The sequence below is a fragment of the Zingiber officinale genome, chromosome 2B, assembly GCF_018446385.1.
Source record: "Zingiber officinale cultivar Zhangliang chromosome 2B, Zo_v1.1, whole genome shotgun sequence".
NCBI classification, from domain to species: domain Eukaryota; kingdom Viridiplantae; phylum Streptophyta; class Magnoliopsida; order Zingiberales; family Zingiberaceae; genus Zingiber; species Zingiber officinale.
Window position 1 is genome coordinate 59,287,817 of NC_055989.1, and position 21,218 is coordinate 59,309,034.

At 37.8% G+C, this 21,218-nt stretch overlaps 1 non-coding gene across 1 annotated transcript; it reads right to left on the minus strand.

The window, feature by feature from the left end:
• Positions 1–3,354: 3,354 nt before the first annotated feature.
• On the minus strand, positions 3,355–3,460 carry LOC122049809. Its single transcript, XR_006131065.1, has one exon. It is a non-coding gene; the product is annotated as a small nucleolar RNA R71 (small nucleolar RNA).
• Positions 3,461–21,218: the final 17,758 nt, after the last annotated feature.

The window sequence follows — 21,218 nt, forward strand, 5'->3', positions numbered from 1 at the left end:
GGCCTGAACACGAGAAGGTCAAATGCGCGTCGTTCTGCCTTACTGGAGATGCCCGGATGTGGTGGGACCGAGTAAAGGTGAAAAGATAAATAAACCAGATGCAGTGGATGGATTTTGAGACAGAGTTCTTAGAAGAATTCTTCCATATGCAAGTGACCAACAAGCACTATGACGAGTTCACTGAGTTCCGACAAGGTGATCTGTCAGTTAACGAAGCCGTCAAGAAGTTCAACCGCCTAGCACGTCTGTGCCCAGAACTGATCAGTACTGAAAAAGAAAGGGTCCGGTTAATGTTAAAGATGCTCCGACCCGAGATAGCTCTGAACATAGCCGGCGGAGTTAATAGACCGCAGACAGCAGAGGAGCTAGTCAGCAGTGCCCTGATTACCGAGCACTACCAGAAAGCAATGAACGAGGGCAAGAACCAAGCACTGACCGGAGGACAAAAATTGCATAATACCAGAACCGGCTGGAAAGGAAACTCAGGTGGAAAGAGGAAACAGTGGAACAACACAAAAGGTGGTCCGGCAAATAAGGAAACCAAGTACTCTCAATGTGCCACATGTGGAAAGATGCATTCTGGAGTATGCCTCCTAAGCACCAGAAAGTGCTACAATTGCGGAAAGGAAGGTCAGTTGGCAAGAAATTGCCCTACCCAGTCTCAGGCACTACCTCCGCAGAACAACCAGAATAGGAGTACCCCTGCACAGCTTCACCAGATGCATACTGCCATAGAAGGGACTTCAATCAGCCAAGGAAGATTGGAGGCCCCTCCCACTATGACCAATGCCAGAGTCTACCCTCTCGCTCAGGATGATGTGGCGAACGCCTCTGCCATCGTCTCAGGTCAGTGATGTGCGTAGATTATATACTCTTTTATGCATGTTTTTACGCACATTTACATACTTTGAGCATGCTTGATCTATGTATTTTTATACTTCCAGCTTTCCTTTTAGCATATTTACTCTTTTGGTTCGGAGATCTGCTTTTTGTGCATTTTCTGTACACAGGAGTCGAAATTGGTGAAGATTGTGCGTCCTCGGGCAAGCTTGGAAAGAATTGAAGGGAGAGATCATCAGGCCGTGTACCATACACGGTCGTGTAGTCTTAACAGGAAGGGAAGAGTACATGGCCGTGTGAATCTCACACGGCCGTGTCTTGATTTGATGAAATCAGAGCAGATGCCTTACATGGCCGTGTGGATCTACACGGCCGTGTGAGGTTTCTAGAGACCAAGCAGGTGGTGGCCGTGTGCACCACACGGCCGTGTAGCATTTCCAGAGAACAGAAGGGTCCTGGCTGTGTGGATCTACACGGCCGTGCTTGGTTGCTTTAAAGAGAAGAGAGCTAGGCCGTGTGAGTCACACGGCCGTGCAACTTTGGCAGAGAAGGAACTGGACATGGCCGTATGAATCTCACACGGTCGTGTCATGGGGCCGTGTGGCGCCCGATTTCCTCCTCTATTTAAACCCTCCTTCATGAATTGAAAGGGGATCTCTCCCCTTTTGGGAAAAGGCAAGATTTGGTGGTTTCCTCCCATTCTTGGGAGGATTTCTGGGCGATTCGAGGGGAGTTCTTGACGATTCCGACTCCGGAGCGAGGATTGGATCCGAAGACAAGGCTTCTTCGTAGATAAGTTTTCTCTTTCCCCCTTTTCTTGGTTTCTTGAATTGGGGATTTAAGAAATGCTTGTAATCTTTAGTTCTTCGGGTATTCTTCCTCGATTCATGGAGTAGATCTTGTATTCTAGGATTAAGGGAGTATTTGAATGATGGATTGATGTAATCTCTTATGAATTTGCCATTTTCTTGTTTCAATGACATTGTCTTGCTTGTATCAATTAGATCTTGAATGATTAATGGTGATTTGTGCTTAATTCTCATTCTTGATTGATTGTTTGGATTTCTTGTGGACTTTGTAAAGATAAACTCTCACTCGATCATCCGAGGGATCCACGTGACAGGTGCAAGCCCGTGTAAGGACGTTTGAGAGATAATCTTGAAGAGGAAATAGGAATATTCAAGAGAGTAGGATGGATCTTGTGATTAGTTTCTTGTATCTTGATAGATTAATAAGTTGTGGGCTTCTGTGTTGATATCCGAGGAAGGCATAGTAATAGGTGCGCTTCTGTGTAAGGACAACGTAGGTTCACGTCTAATTGATCATATTTAGATACATTTCTCAGTCCTTAGCCGATTATCTATTGCAAGAGAGAACCGACAACTTTCTACAAGTGTTTGGCAATTGAGGGATAAGAATTGGTGAACCATTTACATTCAAGAAATCTTACAATGAAACCGAAACTCCTAGAATCTCCCTTTATCATAACCCAAAACACTAAACTCTTGTTTGTTGATCTTTAATATTAGATTTGTTTACCTTCACTTTGCATTTAAAACAATTGGATAGTTGTTTAGCTAATTCGCATTGAGACATTTCTAGTGCTTATTCTAGTCCCTGTGGATACGATAATCTTTTATATTACTTGCGACATTTCCGTACACTTGCGGAGCGTAACAAGTTTTTGGCGCCGTTGCCGGGGACTGCGCTATAACATTAGGAATTATCAATTGAGTTAGACTAAACATAAATTTTCTTTCTTTATCATTAGTATAATTGTAACTAATCTTTAGAATTCTATTTTTCTTGTATCCTTTTCTACTTTTTGTAAATTTTTCTTGTTTCTATTCTAATTCTGCATTCTTGATTTCTAGCATTCTAGTCTAGCTTTTCTCTGTTCTTCTTTTTCTTTAAATTTTTCTCTACTTTTCTTTTGTAAACATATCTTGTTAGTTGATTAGCATATGAATTATTCTAGACTTTTTTCTTTTTCCTTTTGTCTTTTCTTTCTTGTTTTCATTATGCACTTTCTTTCTTGCAATTTAAATTTTGCATTTTCTTTCTTGTTTTTCATATTGCATTTTATTTCTTGTCTTTGATTCTTGATAAGTTTTTTTTCTTGAATATCCATGAGCACTAACATGTTAAGCAGGCCCATAAGAAATTTTTCTATACCCTTTTCTGCAAGATTTTTATCTCCCATTGTACAACCTCAAATTGAAGCAGAAAGTTTCCAACTAGACCCAGAGATAATTTTCATGATACAAGGTCACAAATTTGGAGGAGAAGTATCAGAAAGGCCTTATTTGCATCTTGAAACATTTTTAGAGATTTGTGATTTGGTGAAATGTGAAGGAGTATCAGTAGATGCAGTTCGATTGATGGCATTTCCTTTCAGTATTAAGGATAAAACAAGGACTTGGCTATATTCTCTCTGTCCTCAAAGCATCACAAGTTGGGAACAATTGGAGAAGCAATTTCTGAATCATTTTTTGCCTCCAAGTAGAACAGTGTATATGAGGAATTGCATAACAAATTTTGCTCAGGCATATGGAGAATCATTATTTGAAGCATGGGATAGACTCAAGAGTCTTCAAAGACAGTGCCCTCATCATGGTTTTGAAAAATGGTTGATTTTGCACATATTCTATGGGGGAATTTCTTTCTCAGACAAGAGTTTATTGGATTCATCAGCTGGAGGTTCTTTTATGGACAAAAGTGTAGATGAAGCTTATTCATTAATTGATCAAGTGACATTGAACCTCCATGAATGGTCGAACAAAAGTTGGATGGAATTTCCCTCAGATATTCAAAAAGTGCAAGCCATAAATGTAAGAGAGCCTGTCAAACAAAATGAAATTCAACCACCTAAAAATGTTGAAATTCACAAGTCACAGAGTGAGGAGTTCAAACATTTGGGGGCAAAGCTTGATAGTATTATTTCAAAATGGTTTAAAGAAGATCCCCCTCCTACACAGTCAAGATCTAATGAAAAGTGTGATGATGTTGGGTCGAGAAGTGGCAAAAATCATGAAGGACTTCTGAAGAATGACATGTTTAGAATTGAGGAGAAGAATAATAGAAGATCACAAGAACTCAGTTCCATTTCTCTAGGAAGTTCCCAAAGGCCACAAGTACCTTTCCCTCAACGATTAATCACACTAACACTAGATAAGCAAGTTGGACTTCCTCCAAAAGCTCAAAGGGAATTTGGGAAAAAGGAAGTTCAGTCTTTCCCAGGACCTTCACTAAGGGTTCCTTTTCCACAAAGGTTAGTGGGGGTCAATGAAAATAAAGACTTCGGCAAATCCTGTGACACTAATATGGTTGAGTGCATATTTTGGAATGTATATGAAGATGAGGATTTTTCAGATGAGGATTTTATTGATAATGCAGTGGTAAATAAGTTTTCAGATCTACCTAAAAATTTTATAGGGTGTTATAGTGATATTGAATTTTCAGATGATGAATGTGATGTGGTAGATCAACTTAAAACTGCAAGTGAAGTTATTGATCCTCTTGTTATTGATTCTCCTATTAAGGACATAGATGTTAGTTTATTTTTTGATGTATGTGTTGATGATGATGATATGGAAGAATGTGTAGGGAGCTGTGTTGTGGAAGCAGCATCTCAAGGATCACCACCTTTGTCAACACAACCCTTAGAGGTTTTAAGAATTGATCATGTTGTGGAACAATGTGTAGGGACTTATGCAGAGCTAGCAGAGTCTAAAGAATCACCATCATTGATATCATCAACACCTGAGCTAGAGCCAGAACCATCATTTGATTCAGAGGAAGTCACATCTACATGTTTAGAAATTTCAGGTATTTCTCAGCAAAGTGAGGTTAGTATTTCTTGTGATCTTTTGGAAAACTTTATGGAGGTACCTATAATTGACTTTGTTGGATGTGATTCAGTTTTTAATACTTATTCATCTTATCTTGATATGGTTCTATCTCTATACTATATAACATGTTTGTGGGAGATTTGTTTTTCTTTTGGATGTGCAGATTTCACATGTGCCAATAATTGGAAGCTCAATCTGAACCGTCTTCGACCACCTGAAAAAATTTCCAAGAAGACGAAGATGGAGAGAGTTATACTTTACTTTGTAGCTCTTTTGATGAAAGCTCTCTCCATAATAAGAGCCCTTGGTAGGAGGGTTCTAAAATATCTTACCCCTCCAAGAGCGAGATTTCGATGAATCTAATGAGGTGGTCAAGCTAATGACCTTAAACAAGCGCTTCTTGGGAGGCAACCCAAGTTCATTTTCCTTATTTTCTTTTTTGTCTTCAGTTCTCTCTTTATAATAAACATGTATCCTCTACTTAATTTTTCTTGTCTATCTTATTGTTGTAGAATTCAAAGTTGTGGAGGAATGTGAGTATTGGAGGAGTATCTTTAAAAACATGAATGTCAACCATTTGGAACTCATCACTTGGTAACTTCTCTTAAAATCTCCTCCACATTATTTTTAGTTTTCATTGGGACAATGAAAAGTTTAAGTCTGGGGGGATGCATTAGATGCATTTGATTTGCTTTGTTTGTTTTTGTTTTTGCTTATGTCTTGCATTTTGTTTTGATTTTTTGTGGGATACATCTTGAGAACATCAAAACTTCACTTATATGCTTTCTTGTCTTCAAGATAAAATGTTAGCATGTTCATTATCTAGATTCATGATGTTGTAAATGATGCTAGTAGTAAGCTTTATGTACTTCTTTTCTCTATCTTGGGAAGCATTAATAAGCTAAGAATCTTATGGTAATGAGTTTTAGTTTTGGTTCAACCTTAAGGATTTTATCTTCACTACACTTGTGCTTGATGCTTGAATAGTTGATGTCATTGAAATAGTCATGATTCATCTTGTTTGCTTAGTACTTGGTTTCCATGGTGATTTCTCAACTTTCATTTTGGTTACTGGATGAGGCTCAAATCATTAAAGCTCGTTTGGAAAAATTAAAATATCCCAACATGTGTGCTAAAAGTACATTTGTGAATAAGTTTTGTACAATGCAAACACTTATTAAAAAATAAATAAATAAATAAGGGATATAAAAAACAGTTGTCATGAGTGGAATCTAGCAAGTCACCCCTTTGAGACCGAGTTAGGTTACTGGGGAAATGACTGCTTAGCTTCCCTTGAGATTGAGCACACATTTGAGACCTTGGGTTAGTTGAGAAATATGAACCAAGTGAATGGTGAGTAAGTGCCTATCACTGGTTACTTGTCTTTCACTGGAAACACTAGGAATTCAAATTTGATGACAACTTGACTAGGACATGGATTGAAACTTGAAGGGTGTTGAGTTACTTTTACACTGTGCACAAGATTCTTATGCTTGAACCATACTTTACTTGTTTCCATGATCACGCTTGTTAATGAAACTTTTTGATAGAGTTAGGAAAGTGCACTAGGTTTTATGAATGTGTTGTAGAACATATGAATTTAGACTGCAGCATTTTGCTTGAGGACAAGCAAAGGTTTAACTCTGGGGGTGTGATGTGCGTAGATTATGTACTCTTTTATGCATGTTTTTACGCACATTTACATACTTTGAGCATGCTTGATCTATGCATTTGTATACTTCCAGCTTTCCTTTTAGCATATTTACTCTTTTGGTTCGGAGATCTGCTTTTTGTGCATTTTCTGTACACAGTAGTCGAAATTGGTGAAGATTGTGCGTCCTCGGGCAAGCTTGGAAAGAATTGAAGGGAGAGAGCATCAGGCCGTGTACCATACACGGTCGTGTAGTCTTAACAGGAAGGGAAGAGGACATGGCCGTGTGAATCTCACACGACCGTGTCTTGATTTGAAGAAATCAGAGCAGATGCCTTACATGGCCGTGTGGATCTACACGGCCGTGTGAGGTTTCCAGAGACCAAGCAGGTGGTGGCCGTGTGCACCACACGGCCGTGTAGCATTTCCAAAGAACAGAAGGGTCCTGGCTGTGTGGATCTACACGGACGTGCTTGGTTGCTTTAAAGAGAAGAGAGCTAGGCTGTGTGATTCACACGGTCGTGCAGCTTTGGCAGAGAAGGAACTTGACATGGCCGTGTGAATCTCACACGGCCGTGTCATGGGGCCGTGTGGCGCCCGATTTCCTCCTCTATTTAAACCCTCCTTCATGAATTGAAAGGGGATCTCTCCCCCTTTGGGAGAAGGCAAGATTTGGTGGTTTCCTCCCATTCTTGGGAGGATTTCTGGGCGATTCGAGGGGAGTTCTTGACGATTCCGACTCCGTAGCGAGGATTGGATCCGAAGACAAGGCTTCTTCGTAGATAAGTTTTCTCTTTCCCCCTTTTCTTGGTTTCTTGAATTGGGGATTTAAGAAATGTTTGTAATCTTTATTTCTTTGGGTATTCTTTCTCGATTCATGGAGTAGATCTTGTATTCTAGGATTAAGGGAGTATTTGTATGATGGATTGATGTAATCTCTTATGGATTTGCCATTTTCTTGTTTCAATGACATTGTCTTGCTTGTATCAATTAGATCTTGAATGATTAATGGTGATTTGTGCTTAATTCTCATTCTTGATTGATTGTTTGGATTTCTTATGGACTTTGTAAAGATAAACTCTCACTCGATCATCCGAGGGATCCACGTGATAGGTGCAAGCCCATGTAAGGACGTTTGAGACATAATCTTGAAGAGGAAATAGGAATATTCAAGAGAGTAGGATGGATCTTGTGATTAGTTTCTTGTATCTTGATAGATTAATAAGTTATGGGCTTCTATGTTGATATCCGAGGAAGGCATAGTAATAGGTGTGCTTCTGTGTAAGGACAACGTATGTTCACGTCTAATTGATCATATTTAGATACATTTCTCAGTCCTTAGCCGGTTATCTATTGCAAGAGAGAACCGGCAACTTTCTACAAGTGTTTGGCAATTGAGGGATAAGAATTGGTGAACCATTTACATTCAAGAAATCTTACAAAGAAACCGAAACTCCTAGAATCTCCCTTTATCATAACCCAAAACACTAAACTCTTGTTTGTTGATCTTTAATATTATATTTGTTTACCTTCACTTTGCATTTGAAACAATTGGATAGTTGTTTAGCTAATTCGCATTGAGACATTTCTAGTGCTTATTCCAGTCCTTGTGGATACGATAATCTTTTATATTACTTGCGACATTTCCGTACACTTGCGGAGTGTAACAGTCAGCTACCTAATTTCAATCAATATGCTAAAGTTTTACTTAATGCTGGAAACGAACCAATATGGGAATCCATCGAGGAACCGAGACGTGTTTCGTATCCTTGGGTCGAAACTATGTCCGGGCGACTTTCTACCCACACCATAACACCGACGTTATTTGAGAGTATACTGGAAAAGCAAACCAGTGACCAAAACCTCCATAGAATCAAACTAGAGACTTTGGAAGGAAAGAATGACGGGTTCCGTATCGGGGACAACGGGATATTATACCTCAGGGATCGGTTATGCATTCCAGAGGACCCAGAGTTGCAAAGGAAAATACTGGAAGAAGCTCATACAACACCCTATGTAATACACCCGGACTCCACTAAGATGTACCAGGACCTGAAAAAGAAATTTTGGTGGTCTGGTATGAAAAGAGAAGTGGCTCAGTATGTCAGTACTTGCCTGACCTGCCAAAGGGTAAAAGCCGAACACCAGAGACCGGGCGGATTACTACAGCCTGTCCAAATTCCAGAATGGAAATGGGAAGAAATCTCTATGGATTTCATTTCGGGTCTTCCCAGGAAGACAAACGGATATGACGCTATATGGGTGATTGTGGACAGATTGACGAAGTCCGCACACTTTTTGGAGATCAAAATGACTTATTCAACTGAACAACTAGCTCAGTTATATGTTAAGGAAATCATTCGGCTAATGGTATTCCTAAGACCATTATTTCTGATAGAGACGATCGTTTTGTTTCACACTTTTGGGAGTGCGTTCAGAAGACCCTCGGCACGAAGTTGTTATTTAGTACAGCTTTTCACCCTCAGACCGATGGGCAAACTGAAAGAGTGAACCAAATATTAGAAGATATGTTAAGAGCTTGTGCCCTGGACTTCAAGGGAAGCTGGTGCCAATATTTATACCTGGCAGAATTCGCCTACAATAATAGTTACCAAGCTACTATTAGAATGACACCTTACGAAGCTCTGTATGGGAGGAAGTGTAGATCCCCTATATGCGGGTATGAAAGTGGTGAAAAGAAGGAAATGGGGCTCCGAACGGAACTTATTGATGACACCACCCGAGCTATACAGAAGATCCGTCAACGAATAGAAACTGCTCAGAGTCGGCAGAAGAAATATGCCGATAAACGGCGCAGGCCGCTAGAATTCAACATCGGAGATTTGGTATTCCTTAAGGTATCCCCCATGAAAGGGATAATGAGGTTCGGAAAGAGGAGCAAGTTAAGCCCACGATACGTAGGACCATACCGGATTTTAGAAAGAGTGGGCCAAGTCACATACAGACTAGAACTACCTCCATACATGGCAGCTATTCACAATATGTTCCATGTATCGATGCTCAAGAAGTGTACTCCCAACACAGATCAAGTAATTGAGCCACAGTCGGTACAGGTTCAAGAGGACCTAAGTTACGAAAGTAGACCTATTCAGATCTTGGACCGAGAAGTCAAGAGGTTAAGGAACAAAGAAATACCCTTAGTAAAGGTTCTATGGCAGAATCAACGATTTGAAGAAGCCACCTGAGAACGCGAGGACGATATGAAACAAAAGTACCCGGAGCTATTTTAAAGTTCGAGGATGAACTTTTTATGAGGTACGGGGTACTGTAACACCCACTAAGCTTTTAAGATAAATATGAGAATGATGAATTTTCCTTAGAAAAATATTAGTAGAATGTTGAACCAAAAAGAAATAAAAAGAAATAAAAATAGGGAGTGGTCAAGGATTGAACCTTGAACCTCTCATGATGTAAATGATAGGATTAATGGGTAATAACCAGTTGGGATAGGAATGATATATTGATAGCAAAGGAGGGAAACTCATGATAAGGATGAGAGTAAAAGCTAGCCAAAAGAAAGCAAGAAAAGAGCAAGAGAAAGGCAACTTGCCTTCCTTCTTTTCTCTCCCTCTTCCTCTCCCTTTGCCGTGACTTAAAGAGGACAGTTAAGGGGATTCATTCCCCCTTGTTTCATCATGAATGATGAGAACAAATAAATAAATAAAATAAAAAGAAAATGAAAAAAAAAAGGCTAAGGGACAAGGAAAGCAAAAACAAATTTTGCTACCTCTTCCCCCTTAACATAAAAGGGAGCATGTAAAGAGAAGATTTTATTTTTCTCTCATTTCACTCATTCTCTCCTCTCCACCACCGAGAGCCTCAGCCCCCTCTCCTCCATTTTCGGCCCCCAAAACAAGGTTCCTCCTAGGATACAAGGAAGGCTACCAAGGGAAATCAAAGGAGGAGAACAAGAAGAAGAGACCCTTTCTTCCATCACCACACTTTAGAACCACAAGCGAAAAGGATGTAAGTATCCCCTCACCTGTGGTACAAGTGGTTTTAATGTGTTTTTGGATTTTATGAGGATTTTAAAACCTAGAAACAAAGTTGTGAAAATTCGGCCAAAGAAAGGACTTGTTGATCCTAGGAATGTTTAATATAAGCCTTGATTCATGATAATTTTTCTATGCTTTGTAAGAAGGTTTTCTCTCATATTTTTATATATATGTGATGCTAGATTAGAGATGTACCTAACCCTAGGGTTTCGGCCAAAAAGGTTTTATAAGGGCTAGGGAATTTATTTGTTTACCTAACTTGCACAAAACCCTCTAAATAAATGGTTAAGGATCCATTATTGTTTTCATACTTGAAGGTTACTTGGAACCAAAAGTACCCCACTCACAAGTTTCGGCCAAGGAAGGGTTCAGGGTTAGGAAGACTTTGAATTTAAACTCACCATGTTTATATGATAGAATATAGAGTTTCTTAAAGAGTTGCATGCTTGTATGTTGATAGAAACTCATGAACATCACTTTTAATGTTTCGGCCATGGTAAGGTGGATGGTTTAGAATAGCTTAAACAGATTTTTTTTAACATGCTCAAAACCTCCATGACAAAAGATATGAAAGTTGTTTGATGCTCCCATGCTTAATTAGAGTATAGGAAAATTGGTTGCATGATATATGATAATTATGACCACAAGGGTCCTAGCTTATTTGTGAACCAAACTTATATGTATAGTTCTTTGATATTTTTGCTATAAAACTTGTTTAGGTTTTTCCATACTTTAGGCAACCTAAAACCTAGTTTAAAGACTTGGAAGGTTTCGGCCAAACATATGCTATGAGATAAAGAAAGGAAAAACCTAGGAAACCTAAGACACAATTTAAATGTATGCTTATAGTGCTTGACTTTTATACATGTTATGAAATGTGTTATGACTTTCTATGCTTTTATGCCATTTGAACAAATTCCATGCTTGATGAGGTTCGGCCATGTAGGGTTTAAAGACCTAGAAACCTTAAAATTTAGACCTCATGTGTTAAAGATGCTTCTTATGAAATTGAGATATCATGTTGATTGTGTTCACATGCTTATATATTTAACTATGATTCAAATGGACACCTTAAAGTCTCGGCCATGAAGGGATACATGCCTTAGAAACCCTAGAACTTACATTGAACATGCTCATGTCACTCTCCATGAAATATGAAATGTAGAAAGCTAAAAAAAAAAAAAAAAAAATCACATGCTATATGTTGTTAGTGACCTAAATTGGTGCTGAGGGAAGTGTCGGTCATGACCACTTGTATGATGCCATTTATAAATTTATACATGATGTTAGAGTAAGTTCACATGCTTGTATGCTTGCTTGAAAACCTAAATGAGTACTTGTAATTTTCGTCCATGACATAATTTTAAGGGTTTAAAGGATTTAGGAACTAATTCAATTGTGCTTACCATATTCCTTGAAACAAATGCTATAAATATGGTTAATGTTTCCATGCTTTATGTCATTTAGAACCTTGTTTCACACTTGTTAAAGTTCGGCCAAATGAGGTTTAAGGACATGGAGAACTTAGATTCCAAGTAAATCTTGTTTATAATACTTCCAATTAAAATGATATGTGGATGAATTAGGTTCTACATGCTTGGATGTTGTTTAAAACCTAAATTGGCACCTAAGAGGGTTTCGGCCAAGATAAGAACCCAAGGGATTAGGAAGCTTAGTACCCAAATTAATCATGTTACATTGTTCCTTATGACTGGATGAGCACATGATACACTTTTATGCTTAGACATGTATGCTTGTGAGCTATACAAGATGAGAATTTCTACGATATGTTATGAGTTCAAAATATGCATGCTTTATGTTATGATATGTGGGTAAATTTTACATGCTTTGATGATATGATATGAGCTGAAAATATGCATGTTTATGTTATGATATGTGGTTAAATTATGCATGCTTTGATGCTATGTTTAGTGCTTAAAATATGCATGCTTTCATGATATGCTATGAGGTTAAATTATGCATGCTTGATGATATGCTTTATGCTTAAGATATGCATGTTTTTATGATCTATGCCTAAGTGATGCATATTGTTATGATATGATGTATGCCTAAGTGATGCATACTTTTATGGTATGATGTATGCCTAAGTGATGCATACCTTTATGACATGGTGTATGCCTAAGTGATGCATACCTTTATGATATGATGTATGCCTAAGTGATGCATACTTTTATGACATGATGTATGCCTAAGTGATGCATACTTTTATGATATGATGTGTGCTTAAGTGATGCATGCTTTTATGATGTATGATATGTATAAGTATGACATGTACTTTACTTTATATGGCTTGTACCAAGGGTGGGCTCCATAAGCGCCCCGGGGTCGATGGAATAAGACTCGGGCCTCGTTAGGGATGGGCTCCTAAGTGCCCCTAGGTCGATGGAGTAAGACTCGGGCCTAGTATGTTTGCCTTGTAGGGTTCAAAACTTGCTACCTTGGACCTACATCGGTTGCGCGCAATATGTAAGTGGTACATAGCCGGGATCCCCTTTAAGTTGAGATTATGTTCAAATATATATGTAAGAAGAAAGGGTTTTAAAGATCATGAGACATACACATGTTTTTCGGATACATGTTTTTTCAAAATCATATTGCATATACCTTATGATGATTTATGATATGCCATGGTTAGATATAATTATGTTATGTTCCATGATATGTCCATGTGTACGATATGCCATGATTAGATACGATTATGTTATGCTTCATGTTATGCTTTACGCTATGATATGCCATGACTAGTTATGATTTCTTCATGTTGCATGATATGATTAAAAGTGTATGTTACATTATGTCATGACTAGTTGAAATGATGTCATGTTGAGACATTCTTTGATTATACTATGATTTTCGGTTTTAGTGAGTAGGAAAGGAACTTACTGAGCCATGAGTGCTCACAGCTTACTGTCCTTGTACCACAGATAAAGGAAAAAGCTGGATGATCTAGAGGAGCAGCAGGAGATGTGTGTGGCAGTGGCTAGGCAACCAAATAAGAACCTGTTTTAAAAACTTTTAAAGAACTATGCTTTGGTATCATGAATTGTAGTACCGTATGTGTGACTTGATGTTATGTTTCTACTAATTTTGATATCATGTTATTGAGGCCATGATAGTGTAGTTCGGATTTGATGAAAGGGAAACAAAAGAAAAGTTTTTATTAAACTAAGAGAATTATTTTAAGTCTTCCGCTATTTTAAAAAGAAAAATTTGTACATAGAGTATCGTAGCCCCGTCCCTTAGGGTTAGCAGGGAGGGCGGGCGTTACACACGAAGCATTAGACCGACCCTCTTCTTGGACACCAAGATGGGCTTATATTTGGATGGACTTGAGGCTTTAATGAGGCTACGATAGGGACCTAGAGGAGAAATTAGTTTTGGCCTTCCAATGAGCTTGAGTATCCCGTGTTCGCCCCGAACACACAACTCAAGTTCATCAACAATAACTCATTCCACTAGAGAGTTACTGTTGTACTACCGCACCAATCCCAAATTACATTTATGGGCTCCTTCTTATCATTAGTGTGTTAGTCTCCCTGTGTTTAAGATAACGAATGCCCATTAATTAAGTAAGTCACTGACAACTTCACTTAATTAATATCTAGCTCCAAGAGTAGTACCACTCAACTTTATTGTCATGTTGGACTATGTCCACCTGTAGGGTTTAACATGACAATCCTTATGAGCTCCTCTTAGGGACATTCTCAACTTAGATAACTAGGACAAAGTTTCCTTCTATAATCAACAACACACACTATAAGTAATATCATTTCCCAACTTATTCGGCCTATTGATTTATCGAGCTAAATCTCACCTTTTGATAAGTTAAAGAAATAAATACTAAATATATGTGCTTGTTATTATATTAAGATTAAGAGCACACACTTCCATAATAACTAAGGTCTAGTTCTTTTATTAAGTCAGTATAAAAAGAACTTACCTAAAATAATCCTACTCAATACACTTAGAGTGTACTAGTGTAATTTATTAGTCAAGATAAACTAATACCTAACTACACTACGACTATTCCAATAGTTTGTTCCTTTCCATCTTAGTCTTGAGAAACTGTTTATAATTTATAAAGAGCTGATAACATGATCTTTTATGTGTGACTAGGGGTGAGCAAAAATTCAGTAAAACCGAATTAACCGAACCGAACCGAATCGACCGAATTTAGGAATTCAGTTCGGTTAATTCAGTTTTCATTTTTTTTAAAATTCGGTTCTGTTTCGGTTTTAAGTTTTATAATTCGGTTAAACCGATTAAACCAATTAAACCGAATAAAAATATTTATTAATTTATTATTATTTAAAAATATAATAAATAAAATAAAATCTCTTCTTTTTTTAATTAAAATCAAATAAAATTTTAAAATTAAGTTAATTTGGTCAAAAACCGAATTAATCGATCTTTTATTGGTTCGGTCGGTTTGGTTTTTGTAGAGAATTCGGTCGGTTCGGTTGGTTGAAAAAAAATCGATTTATTCGATTTTCGATCTATTCGGTTCGGTCAGTTCGGTTTTGACCGAATGCTCTGCCCTATGTGTGACACCACACACCATGTTATCTACAATATAAATTAATTGAACAACTACACTTAACAAATAAAATGTATACATTTGACCAATGTAATTCTTTTATTTCATAAATAAATGTTTATAAAAGCTAGGCTTTTAGTATACACTCTAACAATCTCCCACTTATATTAAAAGACTAAGTTGCCATATCTGCTGCCATACATCTGATTCCCATTCCTTTCACATGCTAATCAAAAGCTTTCACTAGAAGGGCCTTAGTGAAAGGATCTGCCAGGTTATCTGCTGATGCAATCTTAGCGACGACAACTTCTCCTCGCTTGATGATGTCTCGTATCAGGTGGTCCTTGCGCTCTATATGTTTACTTGCCTTATAGGCTCGTGGTTCCTTCGAGTTTGCAACTGCACCGCTATTATCACAATAAATTGTAATGATTTTGGGCAAACCAGGAATCACATCCAAGTCCATTAGGAAGTTCTTGAGCCATACAACTTCTTTGGCTGCCTCAGAGGCTGCCACATACTCAACTTCCATAGTTGAGTCTGAAACGTATTTCTGCTTAACACTCCTCCATGCAATGGCTCCACCTCCTAATGTAAACACATAGCCTGATGTAGACTTACTGTTGTCCCTATCTGATTGGAAGTCTGAATCCGTGTAACCAACAGGGAGCAAATCGTCTACTTGGTAAACTAGCATATAATCTCAAGTCCTTCTCAGGTACTTCAATATATGCTTTACAGCAGTCCAATGTCCTTGTCTATGGTTACTCTGATATCTGCTAACCATGCCCATGACAAAACAAATATCAAGTCTCGTACACAGCATTGCATACATTAGGTTTCCCACAACCGAAGCATAAGGAACTGCCTTTATGTCCTCTATCTCTTTTGATGTTTTTAGAGACATCTCTTTAGATAAAGCTACTCCATGCCTAAAAGGTAAGAAACCTTTCTTGGAGTTCTGCATGCTAAAATGAACAAGGATTGTATCTATATATGAATCTTGAGATAGGCACAACATCCTTTTCTTGAGATCCCTTATGACTTTCATCCCAAGAATGTGTGCACATTCTCCTAAGTCCTTCATGTCAAATTGTTTGGACAACCATACCCTTACGTCCGATAACACTTTGACACTGTTGTCAATTAACAAAATGTCATCTACATATAGTATAAGAAATACCACCACATTTTCATTACACTTCTTGTATACACAAGACTCATCTGGACACTGAATAACTCCATATGATTGGATTACTTCGTTAAACCGGATGTTCCAAGATCTTGAAACCTGCTTCAGTCCATAAATGGACTGATTCAGCTTGCATACTAGATGCTCTTTAGCTTTTTCAATGAATCCCTCTGGTTGTTACATATGGATGTTTTCCTCAAGACTTCCATTAAGAAAAGCCGTCTTGACATCCATCCGCCAAATCTCATAATCCATATGAACGGCAATGGATAAGAGTATCCGGATAGACTTAAGCATACCTACTAACGAAAAAGTCTCCTCATAATCGATTCCCTCTTTCCGAGTATACCCTTTCGCAACAAGCCTTGCTTTGAAGGTTTCTACCTTTCCGTCTGTCCCTCTATTCCTTTTGTAGATCCACTTGCATCCAACGGCTCGTACACCATCAGGTGGGTCTACAAGCTCCCAAACCTTATTAGAATACATGGATTCTATTTCATAATTCATCACTTTTTGCCAAGATGCTGCATCTATATCTTAGAGTGCTTCGTCATATGTCCGGGGATCAGGTTTATGTTTACCCGAGATCAAGTCCAAAGACTTCCAAAAACATAAATCTTTCAGGTTGCCTCACAACCCTCCCACTACGACGAGACACTGCCTCTGGTTGTGTATTATGTGTAACACTTGTTGCAGTCTCTTGTGGTACTTCATCTTGTACTGTTGGTACTAAAATAGACGTGTCCTCTCTTATCTCTTCTAGAACAATTTTACTCATGGGCTTATGGTTCATTACATAATCATCTTCTAAAAATCGAGCATTGATGCTAACAATGATCTTCTGATTTTTGGGATTATAAAATAAACCACCTTTCGTTCCCTTAGGATATCCCACAAACAGACAAACTTCTGTACGTGATTCCAACTTGTCAGTATCTCCCTTCAGCACATGTGCTGGACTACCCCATATCCGGATATGATTCATACTAGGCTTACGCCCATTCCATAATTCAATGGGAGTAGGAGGAACTGTTTTAGAAGATACCATATTCAGAATGTACATTACTGTTTCTAAAGCATATCCCCAAAACGAATTTGGTAATTCTGAATAACTCATCATTGATCTAACCATTTCCATAAGAGTCCTATTCCTTCGTTCCACCAAACCATTCTGTTGGGGTGTACCAGGTGTAGATTGGGATTGAATCCCGACTTCTGATAAGTAATTCCTAAACTCTCCAAAGAGGTATTTTTCACCACGGTCAGACCATAGTGTCTTGATACTTTTACCAAGACGTTTCTGAACATCATCCCTATATTCTTTGAACTTATCAAAGCATTCAGACTTGTGGTTCATCAAGTAAATGTATCCGTATCTTGAATAATCGTCTATAAAGGAGACAAAATATTCATAACCACCTCTTGCCTGGATAGACATAGGACCACACAAATCAGAATGAACCAGTTCTAACACATATTTGTCTTTATACCCCTTGGCCTTAAAAAGTCTCTTGGTCATTTTACCTTTCAAGCAAGATTCACAGGTTGGAAAGTTTTCCAACTCTAATGAACCCAAGAGCCCATCGGATACAAGCCTTTGAATCCTACTTAAGTTAATATTACCAAGCCTTATATGCCAAAGATATGTTTGGTTCATTTCTGAAGGTTCTTTTCTCTTATTAGAGTTAGAAGATATGTTATTAATTTCCATATTTTGCATTGTGGGAGAAATTGGATTTAAAGAATATAAACTGCCCATCAATGCACCAGAACAGATAATAACCTTATTTCTCTTTATAACCACATTGTTACTAAAAGAAACAGAATATCCATCCAAATATAGTTTAGAAACTAAAATTAAATTCTTTCTAAAACTGGGTACATAAAGATAATTTCTTAAAGCCAAACTTCTATTTCTATCAAAAGATAAGTAGACGTCTCCCACTGCAACAGCTGCCACCTTAGTAGCATTGTCCATATAGACGGTTATCTCTCCTTCAAAAAGTCATCGGGTTTCCTGGAACCCCTACAAAGAATTATAAACATGATCAGTGACTCCCGTATTTACACACCAGGTGCTGGTAGATAGCATTGCTAAAAATGTTTCAACTACTAGAGCATGAGATATACCTTTATTGTTCTGATTCCTACGAGGATAGTCCACCATCCAATGTCCTGACTGCTTGCAGATGAAGCACTTGCCCTTCGGCTTCTTCATTCCAGTTTTTTGTCCTGTACCCTGAGGTTTATTCACCTTCTTTGCTGAAAAGTCCTGTTTCTTCTTCTTCTTGCCTTTCGACTTAGAAATAGAACCATTTTTAGCATAGTGAATTTGAGAACTGTGATGAAATATACCTTCTGCTGCATGTAGTTCTGTCAGAAGTTCCGCCAACGTATACTCCCTTTTATTCATGTTATAGTTCAGGCAGAACTGCTCAAAACTTCTGGGTAGCGTTTGGAGAATTATATCGACCTGGGTTTCCCCATCGAGTTCTCCTCCAAGAACTTGTATTTCATTCAGATAAGCCATCATTTTGAGGATATGATCCCTTACGGGTGTCCCCTCAGACATGGTGGCTGTCATTAACATTCTCATTGCCTCTTACCTAGCAGTCCGACTCTGGTGCCCAAAGAGTTCTTTGAGATTATTCATTATATCATAAGTAGTTGGTAAATCTTGATGCTGATGTTGCAATATATTTGACATTGAAGCCAAAATGTAACACCGCGCCATCTTGTCTGCTTTTGCCCATTTCTTATGATACTCAATCTCCTCTAGGGCAGAGTCACCATTAGGTGTATCTGGGCATACCTCTGACAGTACAAACTTATAGCTTTCAACAGTTAAGATAATATCCAGGTTTCTTTTCCAATCTATATAGTTGGGACCAGTAAGTCTATTCTCTTTCAGAATAATGGCTAGTGGGTTGAAAGTCATCCTAAGAATCACAAAATAAATTTTGATCGGGACTCTATGTAACACCCACTAAGTTTTTAAGATAAATATGAGAATGATGAATTTGCCTTAGAAAAATATTAGTAGAATGTTGAACCAAAAAGAAATAAAAAATAAATAAAAGTAGGGAGTGGTCAAGGATTGAACCTTGAACCTCTCATGAATGTAAATGATACGATTAATGGGAAATAACCAGTTGGGATAGGAATAATATATTGATAGCAAAGGAGGGAAACTCATGATAAGGGTGAGAGTAAAAGCTAGCCAAAAGAAAATAAGAAAAGAGCAAGAGAAAGGCAACTTGCCTTCCTTCTTTTCTCTCCCTCTCCCTCTTCTTTTTGCCGTGACTTAAAGAAGGAAATTAAGGGGATTCATTCCCCCTTGTTTCATCATGAATGATGAGAACAAATAAATAAATAAAATAAAAAGAAAAATGAAAAAAAAGGGCTAAGGGAGAAGGAAAGCAAAAAACCAATTTTGCTACCTCTTTCCCCTTAACATAAAAGAGAGTATGTAAAGAGAAGATGTTATTTTTCTCTCATTTCTCTCATTCTCTCCTCTCCATCACCAAGAACCTCAGCCCCCTCTCCTCCATTTTCGGCCCCCAAAAACAAGGTTCCTCCTAGAATACAAGGAAGGCTACCAAGGGAAATCAAAGGAGGAGAACAATAGGAAGAGACCTCTTCTTCCATCACCACACTTTAGAACCACAAGAGAAAAGGATGTAAGCTTCCCCTCACCTGTGGTACAAGGGATTTTAATGTGTTTTTGGATTTTATGAGGATTTTAAAACATAGAACAAAGTTGTGAAAAATTCGGCCAAAGGAAGGACTTGTGATCCTAGGAATGTTTAAATTAAGCCTTGATTCATGATAACTTTTCTATGCTTTGTAAGAAGGTTTTCTCTCATATTTTTATATTTATGTGATGTTGGATTAGGGATGCATCTAACCCTAGAGTTTCGGCCAAAAAGGTTTTATAAAGGCTAGGGAATTTATTTGTTTACCTAACTTGCACAAAACCCTCTAAACAAATGGTTAAGGGATCCATTATTGTTCTTTATACTTGAAGGTTACTTGGAACCAAAAGTACCCCCCTCACAAGTTTCGGCCAAGGAAGGATTTAAGGTTAGGAAGACTTGGAAATTAAACTCACCATGTTTATATGATAGAATATAGAGTTCCTTAAAGAGTTGCATGCTTGTATGTGGATAGAAACTTATGAACACCACCTTTAATGTTTCGGCCATGGTAAGGTGGATGGCTTAGAATATCTTAACAGATTTTTTTACATGCTCAAAACCTCCATGACAATAAGATATGAAAGTTTTTTAATGCTCCCATGCTTAATTAGAGTATAGGAAAATTGGTTGCATGATATATGATAATTATGAACACAAAGGTCCTAGCTTGTTTGTGAACCAAACTTATATGTATAGTTTCTTTGATATTTTTTCCATGAAACTTGTTTAGGTTTTCCATACTTTAGGCCACCTAAAACCTAGTTTAAAGACTTGGAGGATTTCGGCCAAAACATGCTATGAGATAAAGAAAGGAAACACCTAGGAAACCTAAGACACAATTTAAATGTATGTTTATAGTGCTTGACTCTTATACATGTTATGAAATGTGTTATGACTTTCTATGATTTTATGCCATTTGAACAAATTCCATGCTTGATGAGGTTCGGCCATGTAGGGTTTAAAGACCTAGAAACCCTAAAATTTAGACCTCATGTGTTAAAGATGCTTCTTATGAAATTGAGATATCATGTTGATTGTGTTCACATGCTTATATATTTAACTATGATTCAAATGGACACCTTGAAGTCTCGGCCATGAAGGGATACATGCCTTAGAAACCCTAGAACTTACATTGAACATGCTCATGTCACTCTCCATGAAATATGAAATGTAGAAAGCTAAAAATTCATATGCTATATGTTGTTAGTGACCTAAATTGATGCTAAGTGAAGTTTCGGCCATGATCACTTGTATGATGCCATTTATAGATTTATACATGATGGTAGAGTAAGTTCACATGCTTGTATGCTTGCTTGAAAACCTAAATGAGAACTTGTAAGTTTCGGCCATGACATAACTTTAAGGGCTCAAAGAATTTTGGAACTAGCTCAATTGTACTTACCATATTCCTT